The 24,550-nt window shown below is 42.1% G+C and overlaps 1 protein-coding gene across 4 annotated transcripts in view; it reads left to right on the top strand.

The window, feature by feature from the left end:
• The first annotated feature begins 7,160 nt into the window (after positions 1-7,160).
• Positions 7,161-24,550, top strand: part of PIK3CB (phosphatidylinositol-4,5-bisphosphate 3-kinase catalytic subunit beta) — a 210,775-nt gene continuing 193,385 nt past the window's right edge. The window contains exon 1 of one of the 4 annotated variants that reach the window (XM_059162765.1): positions 7,161-7,297. The gene's annotated coding sequence lies outside the window, so the exon portion shown is untranslated. Of the gene's footprint in view, positions 7,298-7,389; positions 7,526-7,564; positions 7,691-24,550 lie in introns of those variants that run through there. The other 3 variants (XM_059162768.1, XM_059162766.1, XM_059162767.1) reach the window with 3 other exon arrangements.

Genomic DNA, 24,550 nt, shown 5'->3' with positions numbered 1-24,550 from the left:
TTTTGCCTCTTCTTCCTCAGTGATAGGCATATCTCTCACTAAATTAAGCTCCTCTTTTTAGATATGTATTAAGCTCCTCTTTTTAGATATGTATTAATATGTAGCATATGTAAACTTTATAAATTATATATATGTGATGATATGTGAACATGATAAAAATTTCAAATAGCATAAAAGAGAATAACCATAATAATTAATTCTCCCTTCCACCCTTGTTTCCCAGGCTTTAGTTAACCTTTCTGCCAGGCAACCACAGTTACTTTTCTTTTCTTTTTTTTTAAGATTGACTGATTGGTGTGTGTGTTTTGTGGGGTGGGGCACATGGGCAGGGGAGGAGAATAAGCAAGGGTAGCTGCAGGCAGAGCAGGCAGAAGGAAGCAGGCTCCCCACTGAGCAAGGAGCTTGATACTGAGCTTCATCCCAGGACCCTGGGATCATGAGCAGAGCCAAAGGCAGACACACTTAACCCACTGAGCCACCCAGGCATCCCCATTGTGAGTTTCTTCTGTCTTATTGATGATAATCACTGCATAGCGAAATAGCAGCATATTTTAGTGTTCTGTATCTTACCTGTTTCATTGAATAATATCTGGGAGATTGTCCCTGATCAGTTCATATAGAAATGCCTCATTCTTTTTTTTTTTTTTTTTAAGATTTTATTTATTTATTTGAAAGAGAGAGAAAGAGAGCATGGCAGGGGAGGAGCAGAGGGGGAGGGACAAAAAGACTCAATGCTAAACGCAGAACCTAACTCAGGTTCTATTCCACGACCCTGAGATCATGACCTGAGCAAAAATCAAGAGTTGGATGGTTAACCAACTGAGTCACCCAGGCATCTACCTCATTCTTTTCAAAGTTGTATATCACATAATTCAGCTATAATCTCTGTGCATGTGTGTCTGTGTGTGTGCACATGTCTAAGTGTTTTATTACATTTTCCATCAAAGCCTTATGTATCTATTGCTTTGCTTTCCAGGAAAATGTAGTGTCTGGTCCCTCTTGAGTAATCTCTGCACCTCATCTGCCTCTCCCTTTCTATTCCCCCTTCCTCCCATGATGGATGGTCCTGGTGTGTATGTGGTTGGACTCCTATGTGCTGTTTTTTTTTTTTTTTTTTGTAAGTTTTTAGAAATTTATTTTAGAGGGAGAGAGAGTGGACTGGGAGAGAGAGAGGGAGAGAAGCAGGGACTCTCAAGCACCACCATCCCTCGCCCCTCCACTGAGTGCAGAGCCCAAGCCAGGGGTTCAGTCCCATGTCCTAAGCTGAAACCAAGACTTGGACGCTTAACAGACTGAGCCACCCAGGACCCCTTATGCTGGTCTTTGAAGGAGGTTGAGGAACGGAGAGAGAGGCAGCATGCCCATAGCTGTGAGCAGAACAGGATGTTTGAGGCTTTGTTGGTTTTCTGCTATGTGAGCTCAGTATCCAGACCTCCTTCAGAATTTAGGAATGATAACTAACTCACTTTATGCTTTTGTGCAATTCTTTTTACCTTTGAGCATTTGATTTCTCTCTGGGTAAGATGAATGGACTTTATAATGTGATTTCTAAGTCTCCAGGTTCCAAGCTTTAAAATTCTAAAAAATAAGCTTTCAAATACTCGGCTAGTGGGAGTGTTAAAAGAGTATATCCCTTAAGGGGCGCCTGGGTTGCTCAGTCGGTTAGACATTTGCCTTTGGCTCAGATCATGATCCAAGTCCTGGGATCAAGTACCACATCAGGGCCCCTGATCAGCGGGGAGTCTTCTTCTCCCTCTGCCCTTCACCCTGCGTGTGCTCTCTCTCTCATTCTCGCTCAGAGGAATAAATCTTAAAAAAAAAAAATCTTTTTAAAAAATCTAAAAAAAGGGTATATCCCTTAGATGGCAATTGGTCAATATCCTTCAAAATCACAAATATCTATACCTGTTGATCCAGTAATTCTACTTCTAGGAATTTCTTTTGTAGTTACACTTGGATATGCACAAAGTGATATAAATTCAAGATTGTTCATTGTAGCATTGTTTATAGAGCAAAAGACTGGAAACAGTCTAAATATCTATTAATAAGTGACCAGAGAAATAAATTATAGTATATTCTTACAATGGAACATTATGTAGCCATAAAAAATAGTGTAGCTACAATGAAATAGTATTTAGCAACGAGAATGAACAAAGTATTGTGACATGCAATTGTGCATAAATATCAAAACAAGGTATGGGAAATGTAGAGCAAAAGAAGCTAAACACAAAAAGAGCACACCTCTGGGGTGCCTAGGTGGCTCAATGGGTTGAGCCTCCTCCTTTGGCTGAGGTCATGATCCTAGGGTTCTGGGATTGAGCCCCACATCGGCCTCTCTGCCCAGCAGGGAGCCCGCTTCTCCCCCTCTCTCTGCCTGCCTCTCTGCCTACTTGGGATCTCTCTCTCTCTCTCTCTGTCACATAAATAAATAAATAAATATTTTTAAAAAAATAAATAAAATCTTCAAAAAAAAAAAAAAAGAGTATACCTCTGGCACCTGGCTGGCTCAGTTGGTGGAGCATACAGCTCAAGGAGCACACCAAGGGCACCTGGGTGACTCGGTTGGGCACCTGCCCTTTTGGCTGGGATTGTGATTATGGAGTCATGGGATCTGGCCCTGAATTGAGCTCTGTGTTAGTGGAGTATGCTTGAGAGATTCTTTCTCTCCCTGTCCCTTCTCTGCTTCTCCCCCTATGCATGCTCATGCTTTCTCTCGCTCTCTCTCTCAAATAAATAAATTAATTTAATTAAATCTTTAAAAAAAAGCATATCAAATGAATCTTTTTTAAAAAAGACTATTTATTTGAGAGAAGGAGAGAGCAAGAACATGAGCAAAGGGAGGTGCAGAGGAAGAAGCAGGCTCCCTGCTGAGTAGAGAGCCCAATGTGGGACCCTATCCCAGGACTCTGGGATCATGACCTGAGCTGAAGGCAGATACTTAACTGACTGAACCACCCAGGTGCCCCCAAATGAATCTGTTTAATTAAAAGTTCAAAAACAACAATAAGAACAAAAGTTTAAAACAGAAAAAAAAATCTCCAGTGCTAGAAGCTGGGATAATGGTTGTCCTTAGGGATAGGGCCATGATTGGAGGGAGTTCAGAGAAGTAGATACTAAGATGTTCTTCATGGGGCATCTGGCTGGCTCAGTTGGCAGAACATCTGACTTTTGATCTTGGGGTTATGAGTTTGAGCCCCACATTGGGTGTAGAGATTCTTTAAAACAACAACAACAACAACAACAACAAAAAACAGAATAAAGGGGCAACTGGATGACTCAGTCGGTTAAGCATCTGACTTCAGCTCAGGTCATGCTCTTGGGGTCCTGGGATTGAGCCTAGTAATAGGGAATCTGCATGCCTCTCTGCCCCTCCCCCTGCTCGTGTTCTCTCTCTCTAATAAACAAATAAAGGCTTTTAAAAATTAAAAAAAAAAAAGTCCCTCATATTCTTTTTACTGATTTGGGAACTAGTTACACAGTGTGTTTAGTTTGTGAAAATTTAGGATTGTGCAGGTTTTTTTGTGAGTATTCTATACACCAACAAAAGTTTAAAAGACACAGAAACTCCATATGCACTGATATAAGACAACCTGACACACATTACATGAAAAAAGCAAGCATGAGTCAAATACTTCCATTTGTGTAAAAGAAAAGTAGGAAAATATATCTGTATTTTTTAATATATGCATACAATACCTCTGGAAGGATGCTCAAGAAACTGACAACATCGGTTTTCTGAAGAGAGAGTCATAGCTGAGAGACTTGTTGCCCATTTGGTTGCACATTTTGGATCTCAAATCATGCGAATATATTATTTACACAATGAAAAGAAAGCACTCAAATTCTAAAAAGAAAAATAAAAGAAATTCTGTGATTTTAGGAAATATTCAGAAGTACTTAGAAAGAAAATAGAGGAAAAAAACACCAAAAGGTTATATATTGAAATACAATATAGAAATCAGTGATGGAAAAGTGGGGGACATGGAGAACATAAGAGTTTTCTAAAATTGGACAGATAAAACCTTCTCTTTATGTTCACAACTTTTTTTAAGTCTATTTATCTTTTTTAGTAATCTTTACGCCCAACATGGAGCTTGAATTCATGACCCCAAGATCGAGAGTTTTATGTTCTTCTGAATGAAACAGCCAGGCGCCCCTAAAGTTCACAACTTTAACTATCATTCCAGCACTAGTCACAAATTGTTTTTACCCTTAAAGCTATATTTATGAGAGGTGCCTGGCTGGCACAGTTGGTGGAGCATGAGACTCTTGATCTTGGGGTTGTGAGTTCATGCTCTATGCTAGGTGTAGAGCTTACCTTAAAAAATAAAATACAAGTGGGGCATGTGGTGCCTGGGTGGCTCACTCAGTTAAGCACCTGCCTTTGGCTCAGGTCATGATCTCAGTGTCCTGGGATCAAGCCCCGAATCTGGCTTCCTGCTTAGGGGGAAGCCTTCTTCTCCTTCTCCCATTCTCCCTGCTTGTGTTCCTGCTTTCACTGTCTCTCTCTCTCTCTGTCAAATGAATTTAAAAAATTAAAAAAAAAAAAGTGGGGTGTTTATGTGGTTCAGCCAGTTAAGCATCCAACTATTGATTTCGGTTTAGGTCACAGTATCTATGTTGTGAGATTGAACCCCGCATCAGGCTTTGCGCTCAGTGGGGAATTTGCTAGAGATTCTCTCTCTCTCTGCTCCCCACAATTGCATTCTCTCTCTTTCTCTTTCTATGTATGTAATAGATAAATAAATCTTTTTTAAAATATTTTATTTATTTATTTGATAGAGAGACAAAGAGAGCTTGAGTGAGGGGAGGGGCAGAGGCTGAGGGAGAGGGACAAGCAGACTCCCTGCTGAGCAGGTAGCCCAACTGGCACTCAATCCCAGGACTCTGAGATCATGACCTGAGCTGAAGTCAGATGCTTAACCAAACTGAGCAACCCAGGTGCCCCACTAAATAAATCTTAAAAAAAATAAGACTAGGGGCGCCTGGGTGGCTCAGTGGGTTAAGCCACTGCCTTTGGCTCAGGTCATGATCTTAGGATCCTGGGATCGAGTCCCACATCGGTCTCTGCTCAGCAGGGAGCCTGCTTCCTCCTCTCTCTCTGCCTGCTTCTCTATCTACTTGTGATCCCTCTCTCTCTGTCAAATAAATAAATAAAATATTAAAAAAATAAGACAAAACTGTATTTATTTGATTAAAAGAATAAGTTAATACATATACTGGTTATAAGAAGTAAGTTAATTCAAAGATCTATGTATGTTTAAAAAAGATTGGGAGGGGGGCATCTGGGTGGCTCAGTTGTTGAGTTGTTTGCCTTCAGCTCAGGTCATCATCCCCAGGTCCTTGGATGGAGACCCCAGTGGGCTCCTGCTCAGCAGGGAGCCTGGTTCTTCCTCTGCCTGCTGTTCCCCTTGCTTGCACAATCTCTCTCTCTGACAAAGGAATAAATAAAATCTTTAAAAAAAAAAAAAAAGGAGGATAATTCTTCCCATTCAAATCTTCCTCTTTCAGCCCTCTCAGGTATCCAAAATAATCAGCCTACTATAAATCCTTCCACCACTTTCTTTTTGCTCATATAAACATATATATAAATGGTTAGCAATATACTACAAGGGTCATAGTACTTTTTATCACTCTGCAATTTGAATTTTCTACTGTAGCAATATATCTGAACATACCTCTGGGTTAATATAAATACATCTAACTCATCTTTATCATTGCATAATATTCCATAGTACAGAGGTAGTACAACAGATTCATGGATTCCATTACCTATGGACAATCAGGTGGTTTCCAGTTTCTTTGTGTTTGTTATGTACCACAAACAATATAAATATCTGTCTTAGTTTCCTGTAGCTACTTTAACACATTACCACAAACTGGGTGGCTTAAAATAATAGGAATCTATTCTCTCAGAGTTGCTAAGTCTAGAAAGCTGAAGTCAAGGGGTTGTCAGGGTTGTTAGCTTCTAGATGTTCTGAAGGTGGCTCTGTTCTATGCTTCTCTTCTAGTTTCTAGTAGCTGCCAGCAATCCTTGGCATTCTTTTTTTTTTTTTTTAAGATTTTATTTATTTATTTGACAGAGATCACAAGTAGGCAGAGAGGCAGGCAAAGAGAGAGAGAGGAGGAAGCAGGCTCCCTGCCGAGCAGAGAGCCCAGATGCGGGACTCGATCTCAGGACCCTGAGATCATGACCTGAGCCGAAGGCAGAGGCTTTAACCCACTGAGCCACCCAGGCGCCCTTATTTTTCATTAATGGTTCTGGGCTTAATAATTCTTGCTTAAAATTTCCCCCTCAGGGAAAAGTTATATTACTATTCTTTAAAAAAATTTCCTCCAGGTTTTTTTTTTCGATTACTTAGCTATTTGCCTGAGCTATCATAATAGCAGTAAGTTACAATAACTCTACAATATAACAGCTTTACAGTAAGTTAAGATTTCAGCAAGTGCACTAAGGAAGAGGGCCATAAAATTTCCCGGGTCGAGGTCAAAAGATAACAAGAGATAAGTTATGCAAAAAGGGTTGAATAAACTGTTAAGGCACCGCATACAAATGTTAGTTATTACTACCGCAAAAGTGAACACACAGAAAACTAATCTTGGGCTTGGAAGGCTGGACTTTTGCTTTTATTACCATTAACATTTTTGGAATCGAAGGACCAGCTATGAGGCAGCACTCCATCTCCAGAACTCAGAGAAATGGGAAAAGCGAAGGGCTGTGTCCAATGAGTCTGTCTATAGTTCCAGAACAGAAGGCCGACAAGAAAACCTAGGAACAGAGGGGTGTCTCGGGAGGGGGCTACGAAAGCCGGGGCAGATGGCAGTTGTCCGCTGAAGGCTGCCTGTTGGAGATTGCCGATCCCACGGTACTCGCTGAGCCCAAGAGGAGCCGGACCTGCCTGGCCCTAAAGGCAGCTGGAGACGACGAGGCGACGGTGCGGCGTCCTCCCCTGCGGGGCCAGTCCCGCGGGTCTGGCGGCGGCCGCTGAAGGACCGGGGATTGGTCCGAGTGGCGCAGGGGGCGGGGCGAGGGCTGCTGGGAGGCCGGCCTGGGAGGTGCGCGCGCGCCCGCACGCGGCGGCGGCGCGCGCGTGCTCCGTCGGTCGGTGCGGCGGCGGTGGCTGTGGTGGAGCGGGCCATGGCTGTGGGTGGTTGGCCGGTGTAGCACCGCGCGGGGCAGGCGGGAGGCGACCGAGAGAGGCGGGGATGAGGGCACCGCAGCTGCATGGTCGCGGTGGCTTGGGCTGCTGACCGTGTCCCCGGAGCCAGGAGTAGGCGGCGGCGGAGCACGGGGCAGGTGAGAGCGGCGGCGCGGGACCCGGATGCGGCGCAGCTGAGTGGCGACGCGGTCGCGGCGGCGGGTGAGGTGCCCCCGCGCGGGCGGGCGGCGCGCTCTTGCCTGCCTCAGCCTCTGGCGCCACCGAATTGTGTCCCCGCTGCGCGCTTCCTGCCGGCGCGGAGGACACCCGTCCGCCGGCCTGCGGGGGCGCCTCGCTCGACTGCGGCCCTACCGGGGCTCTCTGAGGTGAGAGGCGCTTCCCGGCCTCTGGGCGGCCGAGTCCCGACCGAGCGCCCCGGGCCGCTGGTGCTTCTGGTGGCGTTCCTGAGGGGCCCTCTGTGGAGAGGCGGCGCCCTCGCTCTCGTCTCTCCTCAGCCTATGCGGACACCCCCGGGGCTCTCAGACCCTCAGGTGCCTTTTTACATTGAAGCGCATTTTAGGGGCGGAGATCCTGGGCTGTTGGGGTACGGGCGTGTTTTCAAATCCCAGCGCTTCCACCGACCAGCCTTGGGGCCTTGGGCCCAAGTCTCCTGATTCGTTAATGGGAATAGGAATACGTACTTCACAGGGTTGTTTTGAGGCTAGGACAGGATGATGCGCAGGACCGATCAGCCCGCGCTCGGTACGTGGTAGGCTCTTAGGAGCAGTCCTGGTGCAGCATCTTTTCTGGTTAGCTGTTGCTGATTCCTGGCTGCGGGAGTACGTTTGGGGCACATTTATTTCCGAACTGTTCTGTTGTTGCAATAACCTCCACTGGAGTTTCTTCATATTGGATCCTGTTCTCTTCCAGGGGCCAAAATATTGCCCACCCTAGAATCATGCAGTCTCTCTCGCTGAGTTGGCTTGGGATACCTGTCTCAGGCGCTGAGTGGAAATTGTAGTAAATAAGACCGAATGGATTTTAGATTCGCTTAGGATGGAAGATGGTGGGACACACAAACTGGAAGTGCTTTGCTGTTTAAATAATCTTAAGTGACACTTAACTGTCGCTTGTTACATAGTATAAACACATGAGGAGTCTGGAAACAGACTCCTTTTTCTGCGTTGCTACATCCAAAGGGAGTGACAAGTGCTTTTGTAAACATCATTGTGGGCAGTGTTAGTGTGTGGTGAAGTCATCATAATTAAGTTAGATGAGTACTTATTTTGAAGCCCTGAATAAATGTTTGGAAATATGATTCCTAATAAAATCATCTTTAAGGAGTCAGAATTCTCAGCAGTTCATTAATCATTTGGGGATTTTTATGCAATGCTGTAAGATTTTTATGGTAAAAGCAGAACTGTTTAAGTCATCATAATGTAGCTTAAGAGAGAGTGGTCAGGATAAAGATCTTAGTTTCAGAAGGTAAGTGTGAAAACAAGTAAAAATCTTAAACTTTAATAACCAAAATTGCAGAGGTGCTTGAGTGGCTCAGTTGATTGAGCATCCCACTCTTGAGTTCCTCCTCCGGTCATGATTTCAGGGTCCTGGTATCAAGCCCCCCATTGCGCTCACAAACAGTTTGCTGATCCCTTTCCCTCTGTTCTTCCTCATCTCTCTCTCAAATAATAACTTAAAAAAAAAAACAAAAAACAAACTGAAATTGTATTTACTAAAGCAAAAATGACTGAAAAAAGCCTCTTGTTTTACACACCCTGATTCCACCTTCAGGGTGTGTTTTAGAACTATAGAAAATTGAATTGGCTTTTAAAATATTTATTTATTATCACAAGTAGGCAAAGCAGCAGGCATAGAGAGAGGGGGGAAGCAGGCTCCCTGCTGAGCAGAGAGCCCGTTTTGGGGCTGGATCATAGGACCCTGAGATCATGAGCCGAGCTGAAGGCAGAGGCTTTAACCCATTAATTTATAGCCATTTTGTACCTCTCTTTCATGTTTCCTAGTTTTCTTTAGAGACCCATCCATAAAGGCTTTGATTCAGCTTGTTTTTTTTATTTTTATTATTATTATTTTTTATTTTATTTTTTTTTTTTTTTAGATTTTTTTTTTATTTATTTGTTAGAGAGAGAGAGAGATACAGAACGCAAGCACAGGCAGACAGAGTGGCAGGCTAGAGGCAGAGGGAGAAGCAGGCTCCCTGCCAAGCAAGGAGCCCGATGTGGGACTCGATCCCAGGACGCTGGGATCACGACCTGAGCCGAAGGCAGCCGCTCAACCAACTGAGCCACCCAGGCGTCCCGATTCAGCTTGTTTTTGAATGTGAACAAAATACGTAGAAAAAAATAAAATTAAGCCTTGTAAGTTATGTTCTTCCCAAATTTTGGTCTTCCCTGTTGTCTAACTTCATTCAGACTGGTGACCTGAAAGTAGAAGCATTGCTAGCCTCTGTGAAAAGGCCAGGGATCAGAAGTCACGTCTTGCTTCATTCTAGGCCTGGACTTGGGTTCCTATTAGCTGGGGCTTTGAGGATGTCACTCAGTCTTTTTGGGCCTCAGTCTTTTTATTTATAGAGTGTGAGTGGGTGTGTGTCACAAGGTTTGGGGGTGGTGGTGGACTAGAGAATCACGTTATATAGAAGAACCTTTCAGATTACTACGCTTTTATGGTTTTCCTTCCCTCACTCTTTCTTTTGTTGATTTTTTCTTTCTCTTGCTGAATTCAAAACATCCTAATGCCTGGGGGTATATAGCTCAGGGGTAGAGTATTTGACTGAAAAACCTCCTAATGCCTTAGTGCTTCCAAGCCTTTACCTCTACTTTTTTTTTTTTTTTTTTTAAAGATTTTATTTATTTGACAGACAGAGATCACAAGTAGGCAGAGAGGCAGGCAAAGGGGGAGAGAGGAGGAAGCAGGCTTGCCACCGAGCAGAGAGCCAGTTGTGGGGCTCAATCCCAGGACCCTGAGATCATGATCCGAGCTGAAGGCAGAGGCTTTAACCCACCAAGCCACCCAGTCGCCCCCCCCCCCCATTACCTCTACTTATTAAAAACATTTTTTTAAATATATATTTTTATAGTTTTATTTATTCATTTGACAGAGAGATCACAAGTAGGCAGAGAGTGGGGCGGGTGGGGAAGCGGGCTCTCTGGTGGGGCTCGATCCCAGGACCCTGAGATCATGACCTGAGCCGAAGGCAGAGGCTTAACCCACTGAGCCACCTAGGCGCCCCTAAAAACGTTTTTTAAGTAATCTCTGTGCTCAACATGGGGCTTGAACTCATGACCCTGAGATCAAGAGTTGTATGCTCTAGGGTCGCCTTGGTGACTCAGCCTGTTAAGCTAATCTGCCTTTGGTCGTGGTCTCAGGGACTCGGGATCAACCCTTGCATCAAGCTCTCTATTCAGTGACGGTCTGCTTCTCCCTCTTCCTCTGTGATCTCTCTCACTCTCACTGTCTCTATTTTATTTTTTATATTTTAAAAGATTTTATTTATTTATTTGACAGACAGATCACAAGTAGGCAGAGAGAGAGAGAGAGAGAGAGAGAGAGAGAGAGAGAGAGGAGGAAGCAGGCTCCCTGCCGAGCTGAGAGCCCAATGGGAGAGGCTCAATCCCAGGACCCTGGGATTAGGACGAAAGCTGAAGGCAGAGGCTTTAATCCACTGAGCCACCCAGACGTCTCTCTTCTACTTTTTTCTACTTGCACTCTTTCTGGGTGCTCTTATGTCCACTGTCAATGTGCTGTTGACTCTCACATTTTCTTTTCTTTTTTTTTTTTAAGATTTTTATTTATTTATTTATTTGAGAGAGAGAGACAGTGAGAGAGAACATGAGCGAGGAGAAGTTCAGAGAGAGAAGCAGGCTCCCCGTGGAGTTGGGAGCCCGATGCGGGACTCTGGGATCATGACCTGAGCCGAAGGCAGTCGTCCAACCAACTGAGCCACCCAAGCGTCCCGACTCTCACATTTTCATCTTCAGTCTTGAACTTCAGATTTCCTTTACTGCCTGTGTGGTATCTTCACTCCATTTGTCTATAGGCATCTTAAACTGAACATGTTCAGAGTGGAGCTCTTGATTTCTGTTCCTCAACCCATTCCTTCCTCAGAAGTCTCCATTTCGTAAGAGCACCCTTCTGCCCCCGAACTTCACCATCCTTACGTGAAAAATACGGTGGTCATCCTTAATTTGTCCCCTTCACTGTTCCCCCATCCCCCACACAATCAGTCCTTCAGCAAACCCTGTTAATTTTAGCTCCAAATACCTTTTTTCTTTCTTTCTTTCTTTCTTTTTTTTTTTTTTTTTTTGAGAGATTGCTAGAGAGCACTGAAGTGTGCAGACTGGGGAGGGCAGAGAGAGAGGGAGAGAGAGAATCCTAAACAGGCTACAGGCTCAGCAGGAGCCCAAGGTGGGGATCCTGACCTGAGTTGAAATCAAGTGTAAAACCCTGAACTGACTGAACTACCCAGGAGCCCCCAAAATACATGTCAAGTGTATTTACTTCACTTTGTTTGAATTGCTACCACCCCCATTATTCTTGGGCAGTGGCTTCCTAACTGGTCTCCTTGCCTCTGGTCTTGCTTTACTATTTCAAACAGCTGCCAGAGTGATCTTTACTCATTTTCCTGCCTCAATGGCTTTTCATTACACTACGAAGTAAATCCACACTCTTTATACCTGCATTATCTTCTAATTATTTTGCTTATTTTCTTATTTATTTGCTTATGGTCTTTTTTCCTCCAGCATACTCTAAACCCTGAGGGGGAGATTCTTGTTTGTGTTCCCTATGGTTATTTTTTAAAAATTATTTATTTATTTATTAAAGATTTTATTTATTTATCAGAGAGAGAGGGAGAGAGCGAGCACAGGCAGACAGAATGGCAGACAGAGGCAGAGGGAGAAGCAGGCTCCCTGCTGAGCAAGGAGCCCAATGTGGGACTTGATCCCAGGACGCTGGGATCATGACCTGAGCCGAAGGCAGCTGCTTAACCAACTGAGCCACCCAGGCGTCCCTATTTATTTTTTAATATAGGTTCCATGCCCAGCAGTGCTAGAACACAGGTGCCTGATATCAAGACCTGAGCTGAGATCAAAAGTTCAGTCCCTTAACGGGTTGACTGAGTCACCCAACTGCCCGTCCCCCACCGTGGTATATGCTTCGTTATCAGAACAATGTCTGAAACATTTAACTTATGTTGAATGAACAAATGTGTGAATGAAATAAATCACAATCTTTTGATTGCAGGTGCAGTATATACTGAACAAACTACCTTTATTGGTCCCAGATTTGTGCAAATGAAGGAGTAATCAGAGGGCATAGAGTTATTCTGTTTAGGTATTACTCCTTCAGTCTTGGTTAAGGTGTTGTACCTCCTGAAAAGGCTAAGCATTTAGACATTAAGCCATTGATAGCAAATGTGAATTTTACTCATTGTGTCCTTGTTCATTAGTGTTTTTGTAAATAAAGAACCTAATGGGCTTAACAGGCTTTTTTGGTTCTTTTGAGACATTAAATTTTGTTCTTTGGAGGGTGGGGGATGGGGATTGGCTCTAGAGTGTGGTAGTTTCATCCAGTATTACATACCAAATCCTTTAGGGTAGCAATTGAAATTTTTTAGAGAACAGATATTTTTATTTCAATTACACTATTTAAAAAAAATCTGACATCCTGCTCCTGTATATCCAGCCTCTGAACCATTTGATTTGGAATTACCGTATCTGGGGGATAAGTCCCTATCATTTGGTTTCTTTTCTTTTCTTACTTTTTTTTTTTTTTAAAGATTTATTTATTTGAGAGGGAGAGAACATGAGCTGGGAGAGGGACAAAAGGAGAGAGAGAGGGAGAATCTCAAGCAGACTCCCTGCTCTGTGTGGAGCCCCACACAGGGCTCGATCCCATGACCCTGAGACCATGACCTAAGCTAAAATCAAGAGTTGGATGCTTGGGTGCCTGGGTAGCTCAGTGGGTTAAAGCCTCTGCCTTCGGCTCGGGTTGTGATCCCAGGGTCCTGGGATCGAGTTCCGCATTGGGCTCTCTGCTCAGCAGGGTACCTGCTTTCCTCTTTCTCTCTCTCTCTGCTTGCCTCTCTGTCTACTTGTGATATCTCTCTGTCAAATAAATAAATAAAATCTTAAAAAAAAAAAAGTTGGAGGCTTAACTGACTGAGCCATCCAGACACCCCTCTTTTTTTTTTTTTTAAGATTTTAATTTTAAGTAATTTCTACACTTAAGTGGGGGATCTACACTAAGAAGTAAATCCACACTCTTTATACCTGCATTATCTGCTAATTATCTTGCTTATTTTCTTATTTATTTGTTAACAATACTGAGTTCAAGTCAATAATATTGAGATCAAGAGTTGCATGCTCCACCAACTGAGCCAGCCAGGTGCCCCTCATTTGATTTGTTTTAACTGCTCATTTGAGAACTTTATCATGTTGTAGAAGGAGGGAGGTAAACTTAGGACTTTTACCCCCACTTTAGACCTGTTTTGTAGCCCTAAAAACTTGGAAGTATGAAAAGAAGGGTATGGAAAAATTAAAAGTGTGTAATTTCGTTGTCAAAGTAGAAATACTAGGAAAAATATATTGGAGGAGAAAATCCTAGACTGGAATAATGATACTAACTGAACATTTAGTAGAAGAGCAGAAGAAAAGGAAGATAGAGAATGTCATTGATTTTTAGGCTTGTATGGGACAACATCCCTTACTGCGCCTCTTCTCACTTCCCTTCCCAAACTTTGTCACTTGGATATTCTTCCCACTGCTCTTTCTCTGTTCCATGATTGCTATGGGTTGTTTTTCTAAGGAGTGCCTATGAGCCTTCAGTAGTCTTAATGTCTGCTGGAATGCTTTGTGAGAGGCTTTTCTCCTTACTCCTAGTCAAGGTTTGTCTTCCTGGATTTTCTAGCCATTGGGTCTAGCTTTCCCTTTAGACTGGCTTATTTCCTTTTTAAGTTGTTGTTCCACTGTGTATTCCATGGTTGCTTTTATGTTATTATCTCCAGGTTAAATAGTTCTGAGTCACAAGCTTCTGTTTGAGAGAGGGAAAATGAAAGGGATTAGATGTGTAGTTGGGTGTATATAGTGTGTTTGCTCCAGTTGCTCTGATAATGCAGATTGTGTATCTAATTTAGACCTTTCTTTTTCAACAGACTTTTTTTTTTAGATGACTAAAGAGATTTTGATAAAAAGACATTTCTTTTTCTTTCTTCTTCTTCTTCTTCTTCTTTTTTTTTTTTTTTAAAGATTTATTTATTTGACACAGAGAGAGATCACAAGTAGGCAGAGAGGCAGGCAGAGAGAGAGGGGGAAGCAGGCTCGCTGTTGAGCAGAGTGCCCGATTCGGGGCTCAATACCAGGACCCCATGATCATGACCTGAGCCAAAGGAAGAGGTTTTAACCCACTGAGCCACCCAGGCGCCCCTAAAAAGACATTTCTAAAAGGGGTGATGTTGAATTTAAAAACTTTTATACACAGTAAAACTCAAAAATTTTAAATTAGTTTTTAAAAAGGTCCAGTACAGTTAATATACAGTGTTATATTAGTTTTGGGTATACAGTATAAAGTATTCAACAGTTTTATACATTACTCAGTGCTCATCATGATAAGTTTACTTTTTTTAATTGGTTTTTTAATTAATTAGTTTACTCTTTAATCGCCTTTACCTATTTCCCCCATCCCCCACCCCCTCCTCTCTGGTAACCATAAGTTTGGTCTGTATAGTTAAAAGTTGGTTTCTTGGGGGCATCTGGGTGGCTCAGCCAGTTAAGCATCTGCCTTTGGCTCAGGTCATGATCCCAGGGTCTTGGGATCAGGCCCCACATTGGGCTTCCTGCTTGGCGAGAAGTCCTGCTTGTGTGCTCGCTCGCTCTCTCCCTCTATCAAATAAGTAAAATATGAAAAAAAAAAAAAAAGGTTGTTTCTTGGTTTGTCAGAACTCAATTTCTTTCATGTATAGTCCTGAGTTAACACACACATAGATTTTTGTAATTGCAGCCACCACTAACAGTATATAAAACAATTCTGACACCCCAGATAATAACCTTGTGTTACCCCTTTGTAGTCCCCTTCTTCCCTATTCTTAACACTTGGGGCTATTTGTTATTTATTTATTTATTTTTAAAAAAGATTTTATGTATTCATTTGTCAGAGAGAACACAAGCAGGGAGAGCTGCAGGCGGAGGGAAAAGGAGGCTCCCTGCTGTCAGAGGATCCCAGGACGCTGGAATCATGACCTGAGCCAAAGGCAGACACTTAACTGACAGAGCTGCTCAGGCATCCCGGGGGTTATTTGTTATTTATTTATTTATTAAAAAAGATTTTATTTATTTATATGACGAGAGAGAGACACAGTGAGAGAGGGAACACAAGCATCAGGAGAGGGAGAGGGAGAAGCAGGCTTCCCGCTGAGCAGGGAGCCCGATGCGGGGCTCAGTCCCAGGACCCCAGGATCATGATCTGAGCCGAAGGCAGACACTTAACCATCTGAGCCACCCAGGCACCCTGGTTATTTGTTTTTTAAGGAAAAAAATTTTCATAGCTAGAATATGTTAGCACTGGAATCAGTGGATGATTGATCACCCTAATTTTTTTTCTTTTTTTTTTTTTTTTAAAGATTTTATTTATTTATTTGACAGACAGGGATCACAAGTAGGCAGAGAGGCAGGCAGAGAGAGAGGGGGAAGCAGATTGCCCGCTGAGCAGAGCGCTCGAATCGGGGCTCGATCCGAGTACCCTAAGATCTTGACATGAGATCATGACCTGAGCTGAAGACAGAGGCTTTAACTAACCCACTGAGCCACCCAGGCAGCCCCATGATCACCCTAATTGTTGGTGTTCTTCTGGAAATATAAGTGAGATCACTCCAGTCTTCAATATGCAATAAAGTAATTATCTTTGTAGATACAGGATGTTTTTTTATTTTATTTATTTTTTTTTTTTAAAGATTTATTTATTTATTTGACAGAGCGAGATCACAAGTAGGCAGAGAGGCAGGCAGAGAGAGAGAGGAGGAAGCAGGCTCCCTGCTGAGCAGAGAGCCCGATGCGGGACTCGATCCCAGGACCCTGAGATCATGACCCGAGCCGAAGGCAGCGGCCCAACCCACTGAGCCACCCAGGCGCCCGATACAGGATGTTTATAAAGGCTTTGAATTTAAAAAAATTATTGTGTAACTTCTGGAACCTATGAAGGGACACTAATCCGATAATGTCAAGTTACAATAGGGACCATCTAACAAAGAATTTGGGGACTAAGTCTGATAAAATAATAATGGGTGGCATCACATACCCACTTATCTCTCTTTGGTAAATCTAGACTTCCTCTTTACTGCTGTTGCAGGGTTAGCTAGAGATTAATTTTATCAAGGCTTATGTTATAAAGTTTCAGTTTTTCTCCCTCGTTTCTCTCTAGCATTGTCACTTTCTGCTAACCTATCTATTTTTTTCCCAGCACTTAAAATTGTTTCAGCTATTCAATTTCTGTAGGGATTGAGAGGAGGATATGCTATCTGTATACCCAAAGTATATTGCTAATATAGCTTTCAGTCATCCTATTATATTAGTTCCAGCCTAAAGCAGTTAATAATCTAAAAACTCCATCATTTACATACAAAATTCATAAATCCTTATTCTGAGTCCTGGCTCCAGGATATATTTCTCCCCCACCTCTCTACCAACAACCTCCTTATTTCCTGCGTATTTAAAGTGGCTCACTTGAGATTATTACTGGTTGACCCTTTAACTGGGTGTATTTACTGGTGAAATAAAGAGTGTTATTCTGGATGGTCCCCTGTATTGTGGTATTGCTCGAGCCAGATGTGCAGCTCATAGTCCTCTAGTGTAAGCTCAGGAAGAACTGATGGGCTCGTCTCTGACTCTGTAGGTTGTCCTTCCTGGGGGCTTTAGTCACTTGGGAGACCACCAGGCAAACTTAAAGGGAAATCCTGATTATCCATGCCTTCAGGAGGAGGATTATGTGGATTAAAAGAAATCCATGCGTAATCCAGAAGCTTTATTTAAACTGCAGTTTAACCACATTCCTGAGCATAGTTTTTCCTTGCATTTCTAATAACTAATTTATAATATATGCTGATTTCATATCTATCTCCTTCTACCATTTAGAAGTATTGGCCGTTGTGAAGTAGGAAAGGATAGGAGGGGTCAAAGGAGCTAGATAATGAACAGGCATTGCCCTACATAATTTGGTGTTGACTGGGTGGTTTAACCACAGTGCTTACTAGACCCTGAAGACCTGAATTCCATGAATTCCTTACCTGCTGAGCCACTGGAAGAAATTGGAGGGGACTGTCAGCAAGAGGTCAAATTCCATTTTGAGATATTTGTGTTCTACTAGTTCAAATGATTCTTGAGCTTTCATGATTTAATAGTGAGTATTAAGGATTATAAGTATTTCAGAATTATAACTTTAATGCAATTTGAAGTTTTCCTTAATGTTTATTTACTGATTTAGCTTATTGACAATTTTTGTAGGAATTAAACCAATAAACCAAAAAACTGCAATTCCAAATAAGAGATGCTCAGTTTTTGTAGCCAGGCCACCCACTACTACCTCTGACAAGTTACATACATGTAGTTACACAGTAATTTCTATTGATTAGTTGAAACATGGTCCTTTAACATTGTGGGGGGGGTTGGGTGCAAAATGTGCTTTTTTTTTTTAAGATTTTATTTATTTACTTGACAGAGATCACAAATAGGTAGAGAGGCAGGCAGAGAGAGAGGGGGAAGCAGGCTCCCCGCTGAGCAGAGAGCCTGATGCACGGCTGGATCCGAGGACCCTGAGATCATGACCTGAACTGAAGACAGAGGCTTTAACCCACTGAGCCACCAGGCGCCCCCAAATGTGCTTTTGTTAAAAGATTTTATTTATTTGACAGAGAGAGGGAACACAATTGGGGGAGCAGCAGAGGGAGAGGGAAAAGCAGGCTCCCCACTGAGCAGGGAATCTGATGTGGGACTCAACCCTAGGATTATGACTTGAGGTGAAGGCAGACACTTAACTGACTGAGCCACCCAGGCGTTCCAAAAATGTGTTTGTGTTAAAGTATGGGGACAGGAACTGTGGGCAGAAAGAGCTGCCTGACATTGTGTATTCTTGAACTACTGATTTATTGTAGGTCTTGTGTTTAGGTACTATTAAAATCATTCGCTAGGCTTTAGAAATCATTGAAAATTGCTGTTCTTAGTTTATCAGAACAAAAATTAAAATTTGTTAGCTAAAACTTAACTCTGCAGGGGTGCCTGGGCAGCTCAGTTAAGTGTCCAACTTGTGGTTTTGGCTGGAGTGGTGATCTCCGGGTCCTGAGATCAAGCCTCTCATTGGACTCTGCACCCACAGTGGAGTCGGCTTGAAACTCTCTCCTTCTCCCTCTGATTCCCTTCCCATGGGTTCCTGTGTGTGCGTTCTTTTTCTGTCTCTCAAATAAAAAAATAACTCTTTAAATCTTTTTAAAAAAATTATTCTTCTTTAATTTTTTTTTTAAGATTTTTTTTTTTTTTTTTTTAATTTGACAGAGAGAAATTACAAGTACACTGAGAGGCAGGCAGAGAGAGAGAGAGAAGGAAGCAGCTCCCTGCTGAGCAGAGAGCCCAACGCGGGACTCGATCCCAGGACCCTGAGATCATGACCTGAGCCGAAGGCAGCGGCCCAACCCACTGAGCCACCCAGGCGCCCCTTTTTTTTTTAAGATTTTATTTATTTACTTGACAGAGACACAGCAAGAAAGGGAACACAAGTAGGGAAGTGGGAGAGGAAGAAGCGGGCTTCCCGCTGAGTGGGGAGCCTGATGTGGGGCTCCATCCCAGGATCCATGGGATCATAACCTGAATTAAAGTCTTTTTAAAGATTTTATTTATTTATTTGACAGAGATCACAGGTAGGTAGACAGGCTGGCAGAGAGAGAGAGAGAGAGAGAAGCAGGCTCCCTGCCGAGCAGAGAGCCCGATGTGGGACTGGATCCCAGTATCTTGAGATCATGGCCTGAGCCCAAGGCAGTGGCTTAACCCACTGAGCCACCCAGGCGCCCCCGAATTAAAATCTTGAGTTAGATTCTTAACTGACTGAGCCACCCAGGTGCTCCTATAATGGCAACATTTTTTTTTGTTTTTGTTTTTTAAAGATATTATTTATTTGACAGAGATCACAAGTAGGCAGAGAGAGAGAGAGAGAGAGAGAGAGAGAGAAAGAGGGGAGGAAGCAGGCTCCCTGCTAAGCAGAAAGCCCAATGTGGGGCTTGATCCCAGGACCCTGAGATCATGACCTGAGCTGAAGGCAGAGGTTTAACCCACTGAGCCACCCAGGCGCCCATTATAGGCAAACCCATTTTGCCTATAATGGCAAAAATTTTAAAGTAACTTAAATGTTCCTCAGGAGGGCATTGGCTTAAAAAAGTAATACACTCATGTGATTGAATGCTCTGTAGCCATGAAACAGATGAGGAAGGTTTTTTCTCTACCCTCAACATGGAGCTCCCCCTCAGGACCCTAAGATCAAGAATCGCACATCCTACTGGCTGAGCCAGCAAGACACAAGGAAAGTTTGTATGTACTGATATGGAATGATTTTTCCATATAAATGGGCAAAGTTAAAAAAAAACAAAAAAGATGTGGTCACAGTATGTGTAGAATACTACTATTACTAGTTTTTATTTTTTATTTATATTAAAAAATATATATGTATTTTATTTGACAGGGAGAGAGTGCGTGTTTATGTGAGCACGAGTGGGGGGTTGGGGGTGCAGGTAGGGGTGGCGGAGACCAGGAGGGCAGAGGGAGAAGCTGAATCCCTGCTGAGCAGGTATCCAGCTCAAGTGATTAGATCCCAGTACCCTTTGGATCATGACCTGAGCTGAAGGTAGAGGCTTAACCAACTGAGCCACCCAGGCACCCTCTCTGCCCATTTTCTGATTGGATTGTTTGTTTTTAGGTGTTGAGTTTAGAAGGTCTTTATATATTTTGTTTTTTAAAATTTGTATTTATTCATTTTTTTTTACATAAGGTCTGTGCCCAATGTGGGACTTGAGCTCATTACCCAAGATCAGGAGTTGCTCCACTGACTGAGCCAGCCTGGTGCCCGATGTTCTTTATAGATTTTGGAAATTAACCCCTTGTCAAATATATCATTTGCAGGTATCTTTCCCACTCATTGTTGCCTTTCTGTTTAGTTGATGGGTTCCTTTGCTGTGCAAAAGCTTTTTAGTTTGAGGTAGTCCCAGTTGTTCATACTGGTTTTGTCTCCCTTGCCTGGGGAGACAGATCCAGAAAAATACTTCCAAGGTTGATATTCAAGAGATTATTGCTTATGTTTAGTTTTATGGTTTCAGGTCTCACATTTACATCTTTAGTCCATTTTGAGTTTGTTTTTGTATATGGTGTAAGAAAGTGGCTGGTTTCATTTTTTGTATGTAGCTGTCCAGTTTTTGAAGAGACTGTCTTTCTCCTATTATATTTTTTGTGTGTTGTTGTACATTAAATGACCGTGTAAGTGTAGGTTTATTTGTGGGCTTGCTGGTCTATTCCATTGATCTGTAGGTCTATTTTTGTGCCTGTACCGTGTTGTTTTGATTACTATAGCTTTGTAGTATAGTTTGATGTCTGGGATTTTAATATTTCCAGCTTTATTCTTTCTCAAGATTGCCTTGGCTATTTGGGTTCTTTTGTGATTCTGTACAAATGTTAGGATTATTTGTTCATGTTCTGCAAAAAATACTGTTGGTATTTTGATAGGGATCATATTGAATCTGTAGATTGCTGTGAGTAGTATGGGTAGTATGGACATTTTAACAGTATTATTCGAGTCTGTAAGCAGGTGTATCTTTCCATTTATTTGTGTCATCTGATTTCTTTTTCAGTGTTTTATAGTTTTGAGAGTATAGGTCTGGTCTTTCATCTCTTTGGTTAAATTTATTCCTAGTTATTTTGTTCTTTTTGGTATACTTGTACATGGGATTGTAAATTTTCCTTTCTTCTGTATTATTTATTTATTTATTTTTATTTAAAATTTTTTTAAAAGATCTTATTTATTTGCTTGACAGAGAAATCACAAGTAGACAGAGAGGCAGGCAGAGAGAATGGGGAAAGCAGGCTCCCTGCTGAGCAGAGAGCCCGATGCGATGCGGGGCTCAATCCCAGGACCCTGAGATCATAACCCGAGCTGAAGGCAGAGGCTTAACCCACTGAGCCACCCAGGTGACCCTCTTCTGTATTTTTTAAAAGATTTTATTTATTTGTCAGAGAACGCACAAGCAGGGTTTACGGCAGGCAGAGGGAAAAGCAGGCTTTCCACTGAGAAAGGAGCCAAATGTGATGTGGGATTATGACCCTGAGCCAAAGGCAGATGCTTAACCGACTGAGTCACCCAGGCATCTCTACTTTCTGCTGTTTTGTTGCTAGTATCTAGAAATGCAGCATATTTGCATATCTTGATTTTGTATATTGCAACTTCACTGAATTTTTCAGTTCCATTAGTTTTTTTGGTGGAGTCTTTAGGGTTTTCTGTATGTCCTGTCATGTCATCTGCAAATAGTGACAGTTTTACGTCTTCCTTACCAATTTGGATGCCTTCTATTTCCTTTTTGTTGTCTGATTGCTGTGGCTAGAACTTCTAGTACTATGATGAATAGAAGTGGTGAGAGGTTTTTCTCAATTTTTGGGGGGAACAGCTTTGTTGATTTTATTTACATATATGCACACACATGCATATATGTATATATGTACATATATATGTATATGTACACATATATATGTACATGTACATATGTATATGTACATATGCATATACATATACGTATATGTATACATATATATGTATATGCATATACACACATGATTAACATACTGTACAATTTATCCGTTGAACATGTGTAATTCAGTAGTTTTTTGTATATTCCTATACCAGTTTTTATTTTTATTTTTATTTTTTTAAAAGATTTTATTTATTTATTTGACAGAGAGAGAGATCACCAGTAGGCAGAGAGGCAGGCAGAGAGGAGGAAGCAAGCTCCCTGCTGGGCAGAGAGCCCGATGCGGGGCTCGATCCCAGGACCCTGGGATCATGACCTGAGCCAACGGCAGAGGCTTTAACCCACTGAGCCACCCAGGAGCCCCTCCTATACCAGTTTTTTTAAAAAATTGATTTTAGAAAATTTTTTATCCCTACAAAAAATTAACCGTTTAGGGGCACCTGGGTGGCTCAGTGGGTTAAGCCGCTACCTTCGGCTCAGGTCATGATCTCAGGGTCCTGGGATCGAGTCCCGCATCGGGCTCTCTGCTTGGCGGGGAGCCTGCTTCCCTCTCTCTCTCTCTCTGTCTGCTGTGATCTCTCTCTGTCAAATAAATAAATAAATAATTAAAAAAAAATAACCGTTTAGCTATCACTGTTCAAGTCCATCCATGTCCCCAGCCCTAAGCAATGACTCATCTATTTTATGTCTCTATAGATTTTCCTCTTTTGGACGTTTTATATAAATGGAATCATATAATACAAAGTCTTTTGTGATTGGCTTCTTTGACTTAGCATAATGTTTTTTTTTTTTTTTTTTTTTTTTTTTAAAGATTTTATTTATTTATTTGACAGACAGAGATTACAAGTAGGCAGAGAGGCAGGCAGAGAGAGAGAGAGGAGGAAGCAGGCTCCCTGCTGAGTGGAGAGCCCGATGCGGGACTCGATCCCAGGACCCTGAGATCATGACCTGAGCCGAAGGCAGCGGCTTAACCCACTGAGCCACCCAGGCGCCCTAGCATAATGTTTTTAAGGTTATCTGTATTGTAGCATGTGTCATTACTTTCTTTTTTGCTGAATAATTCTGTTTTCTTTTTAGATTCCATTAGTAAATGTGTTTTGCTATATATTAGGGTTGTTAATCAGGAGATTGTCCATGACCTAGGTTTTTCTTCTGTATATCATCTGGTTGTTAATATTTTTTTTTTTTAAAGATTTTATCATTTATTTGACAGAGATCACAAGTAGATGGAGAGGCAGGCAGAGAGAGAGCGGGAAGCAGGCTCCCTGCCAAACAGAGAGCCTGATGCAGGGTTCGATCCCAGGACCCCGGGAACATGACCTGAGCCGAAGGCAGAGGCTCCAACCCACTGAGCCACCCAGGCGCCCCAGGTTGTTAACATTTTGCTGTGTATTAAACTCTTAAAGTATTGGCAGAGAGAGGGAAATGGTGTAAATTTAATTTTTTACTTTTTAAAATTTTTTAAAGATTTTATTTATTTATTTGACAAGAGAGAGACATAGCAAGAGAGGGAACACCAAGCAGGGGGAGTGGGAGAGGGAGAAGCAGGCTTCCTGAGGAGCGAGAAGCCTGATGCGGGGCTCGATCTCAGCATCCTGAGTTCATGACCTGAACTGAAGTCAGACGCTTAACAACTGAGCCACTCAGGCGCCCCAAATGGTGTAAATTTTAAAGCGAGTTTAGCTGTTAGTATCATTAGCAAGAATTTTTAAAGGAGTATGAAATTATGGGATAAATTTAGCAAAATTTGGAAATTAGTCCTACATTTTACTTTTTATGGTTTTTCTCAGTTCCTATTATATCTTACATTCATTTGAACTAATACTGTGTATTATTATATCTAAACCTAAATTAAGGAGAAAAGTAATCATATGTAGAATTGGAGTGTTGGAAAAGAGATAGTTTCATATTCAGAGCACTTCTATCCTAAAATCCAGTCTAGATGAATCTAGATGAGTCTCCCACAGAATTTTACGGAACACGTTGAGTTGCCTTACTTTATTTAATCTCAGGTATTTTGCCATATGTATATTTTAAAGAATGGTTTCTCAGTTAATCCAAGAGGCATAAAAAAACAGTAAACTCTCATATGTTGTCTTTTAGAAAGAGGTTGGTTCCTGAAATGTTCTGTTTGTTTTTTGGCTCCAATCAGCTTTTTAAAATTGTTTTGTTTGGATTTGGATTGTTTTCAGTTTGGGGCTATTACGAATAAAAGAAGTATGGTTTATTTTTTGTGTGAACAGAAATGTTCCTTTCTCTGATAAATTGCCTAAGAGTGCAATTGCCACCTTGTCTGGTATTTACTGTTTAGTTTTATAAGAAATTGCCACAGTCCCTTTTATCATACAAGGAGTAATAGGGAAGGCTTCTGTGAACAGAAGCTAGCTGCAGTATGTAAACAAATCCTAGCTGAGCTGCTGTTCTGGTTGAAGTAAGCTTGGGAGTTCCACCTGCTTGATCACTGCCTAGTGACGGTGCCACCCTTGTGTGCACTCTTCACCCAGACTGGAACTGAGGGCCAGACAGGTGAAATGACATTATTATTATTATTTGGGTGGACAGCAAAACAGAGTTTATTGAGTGATAGTAAAGCTTATTGAGGAATATAGTACAAAGTTCTCAAAGAGGAAGG

This window comes from Mustela lutreola, chromosome 2 (genome assembly GCF_030435805.1).
Source record: "Mustela lutreola isolate mMusLut2 chromosome 2, mMusLut2.pri, whole genome shotgun sequence".
In the NCBI taxonomy this organism is placed as follows: domain Eukaryota; kingdom Metazoa; phylum Chordata; class Mammalia; order Carnivora; family Mustelidae; genus Mustela; species Mustela lutreola.
This window is presented reverse-complemented; position numbering and strand designations above follow the sequence as displayed.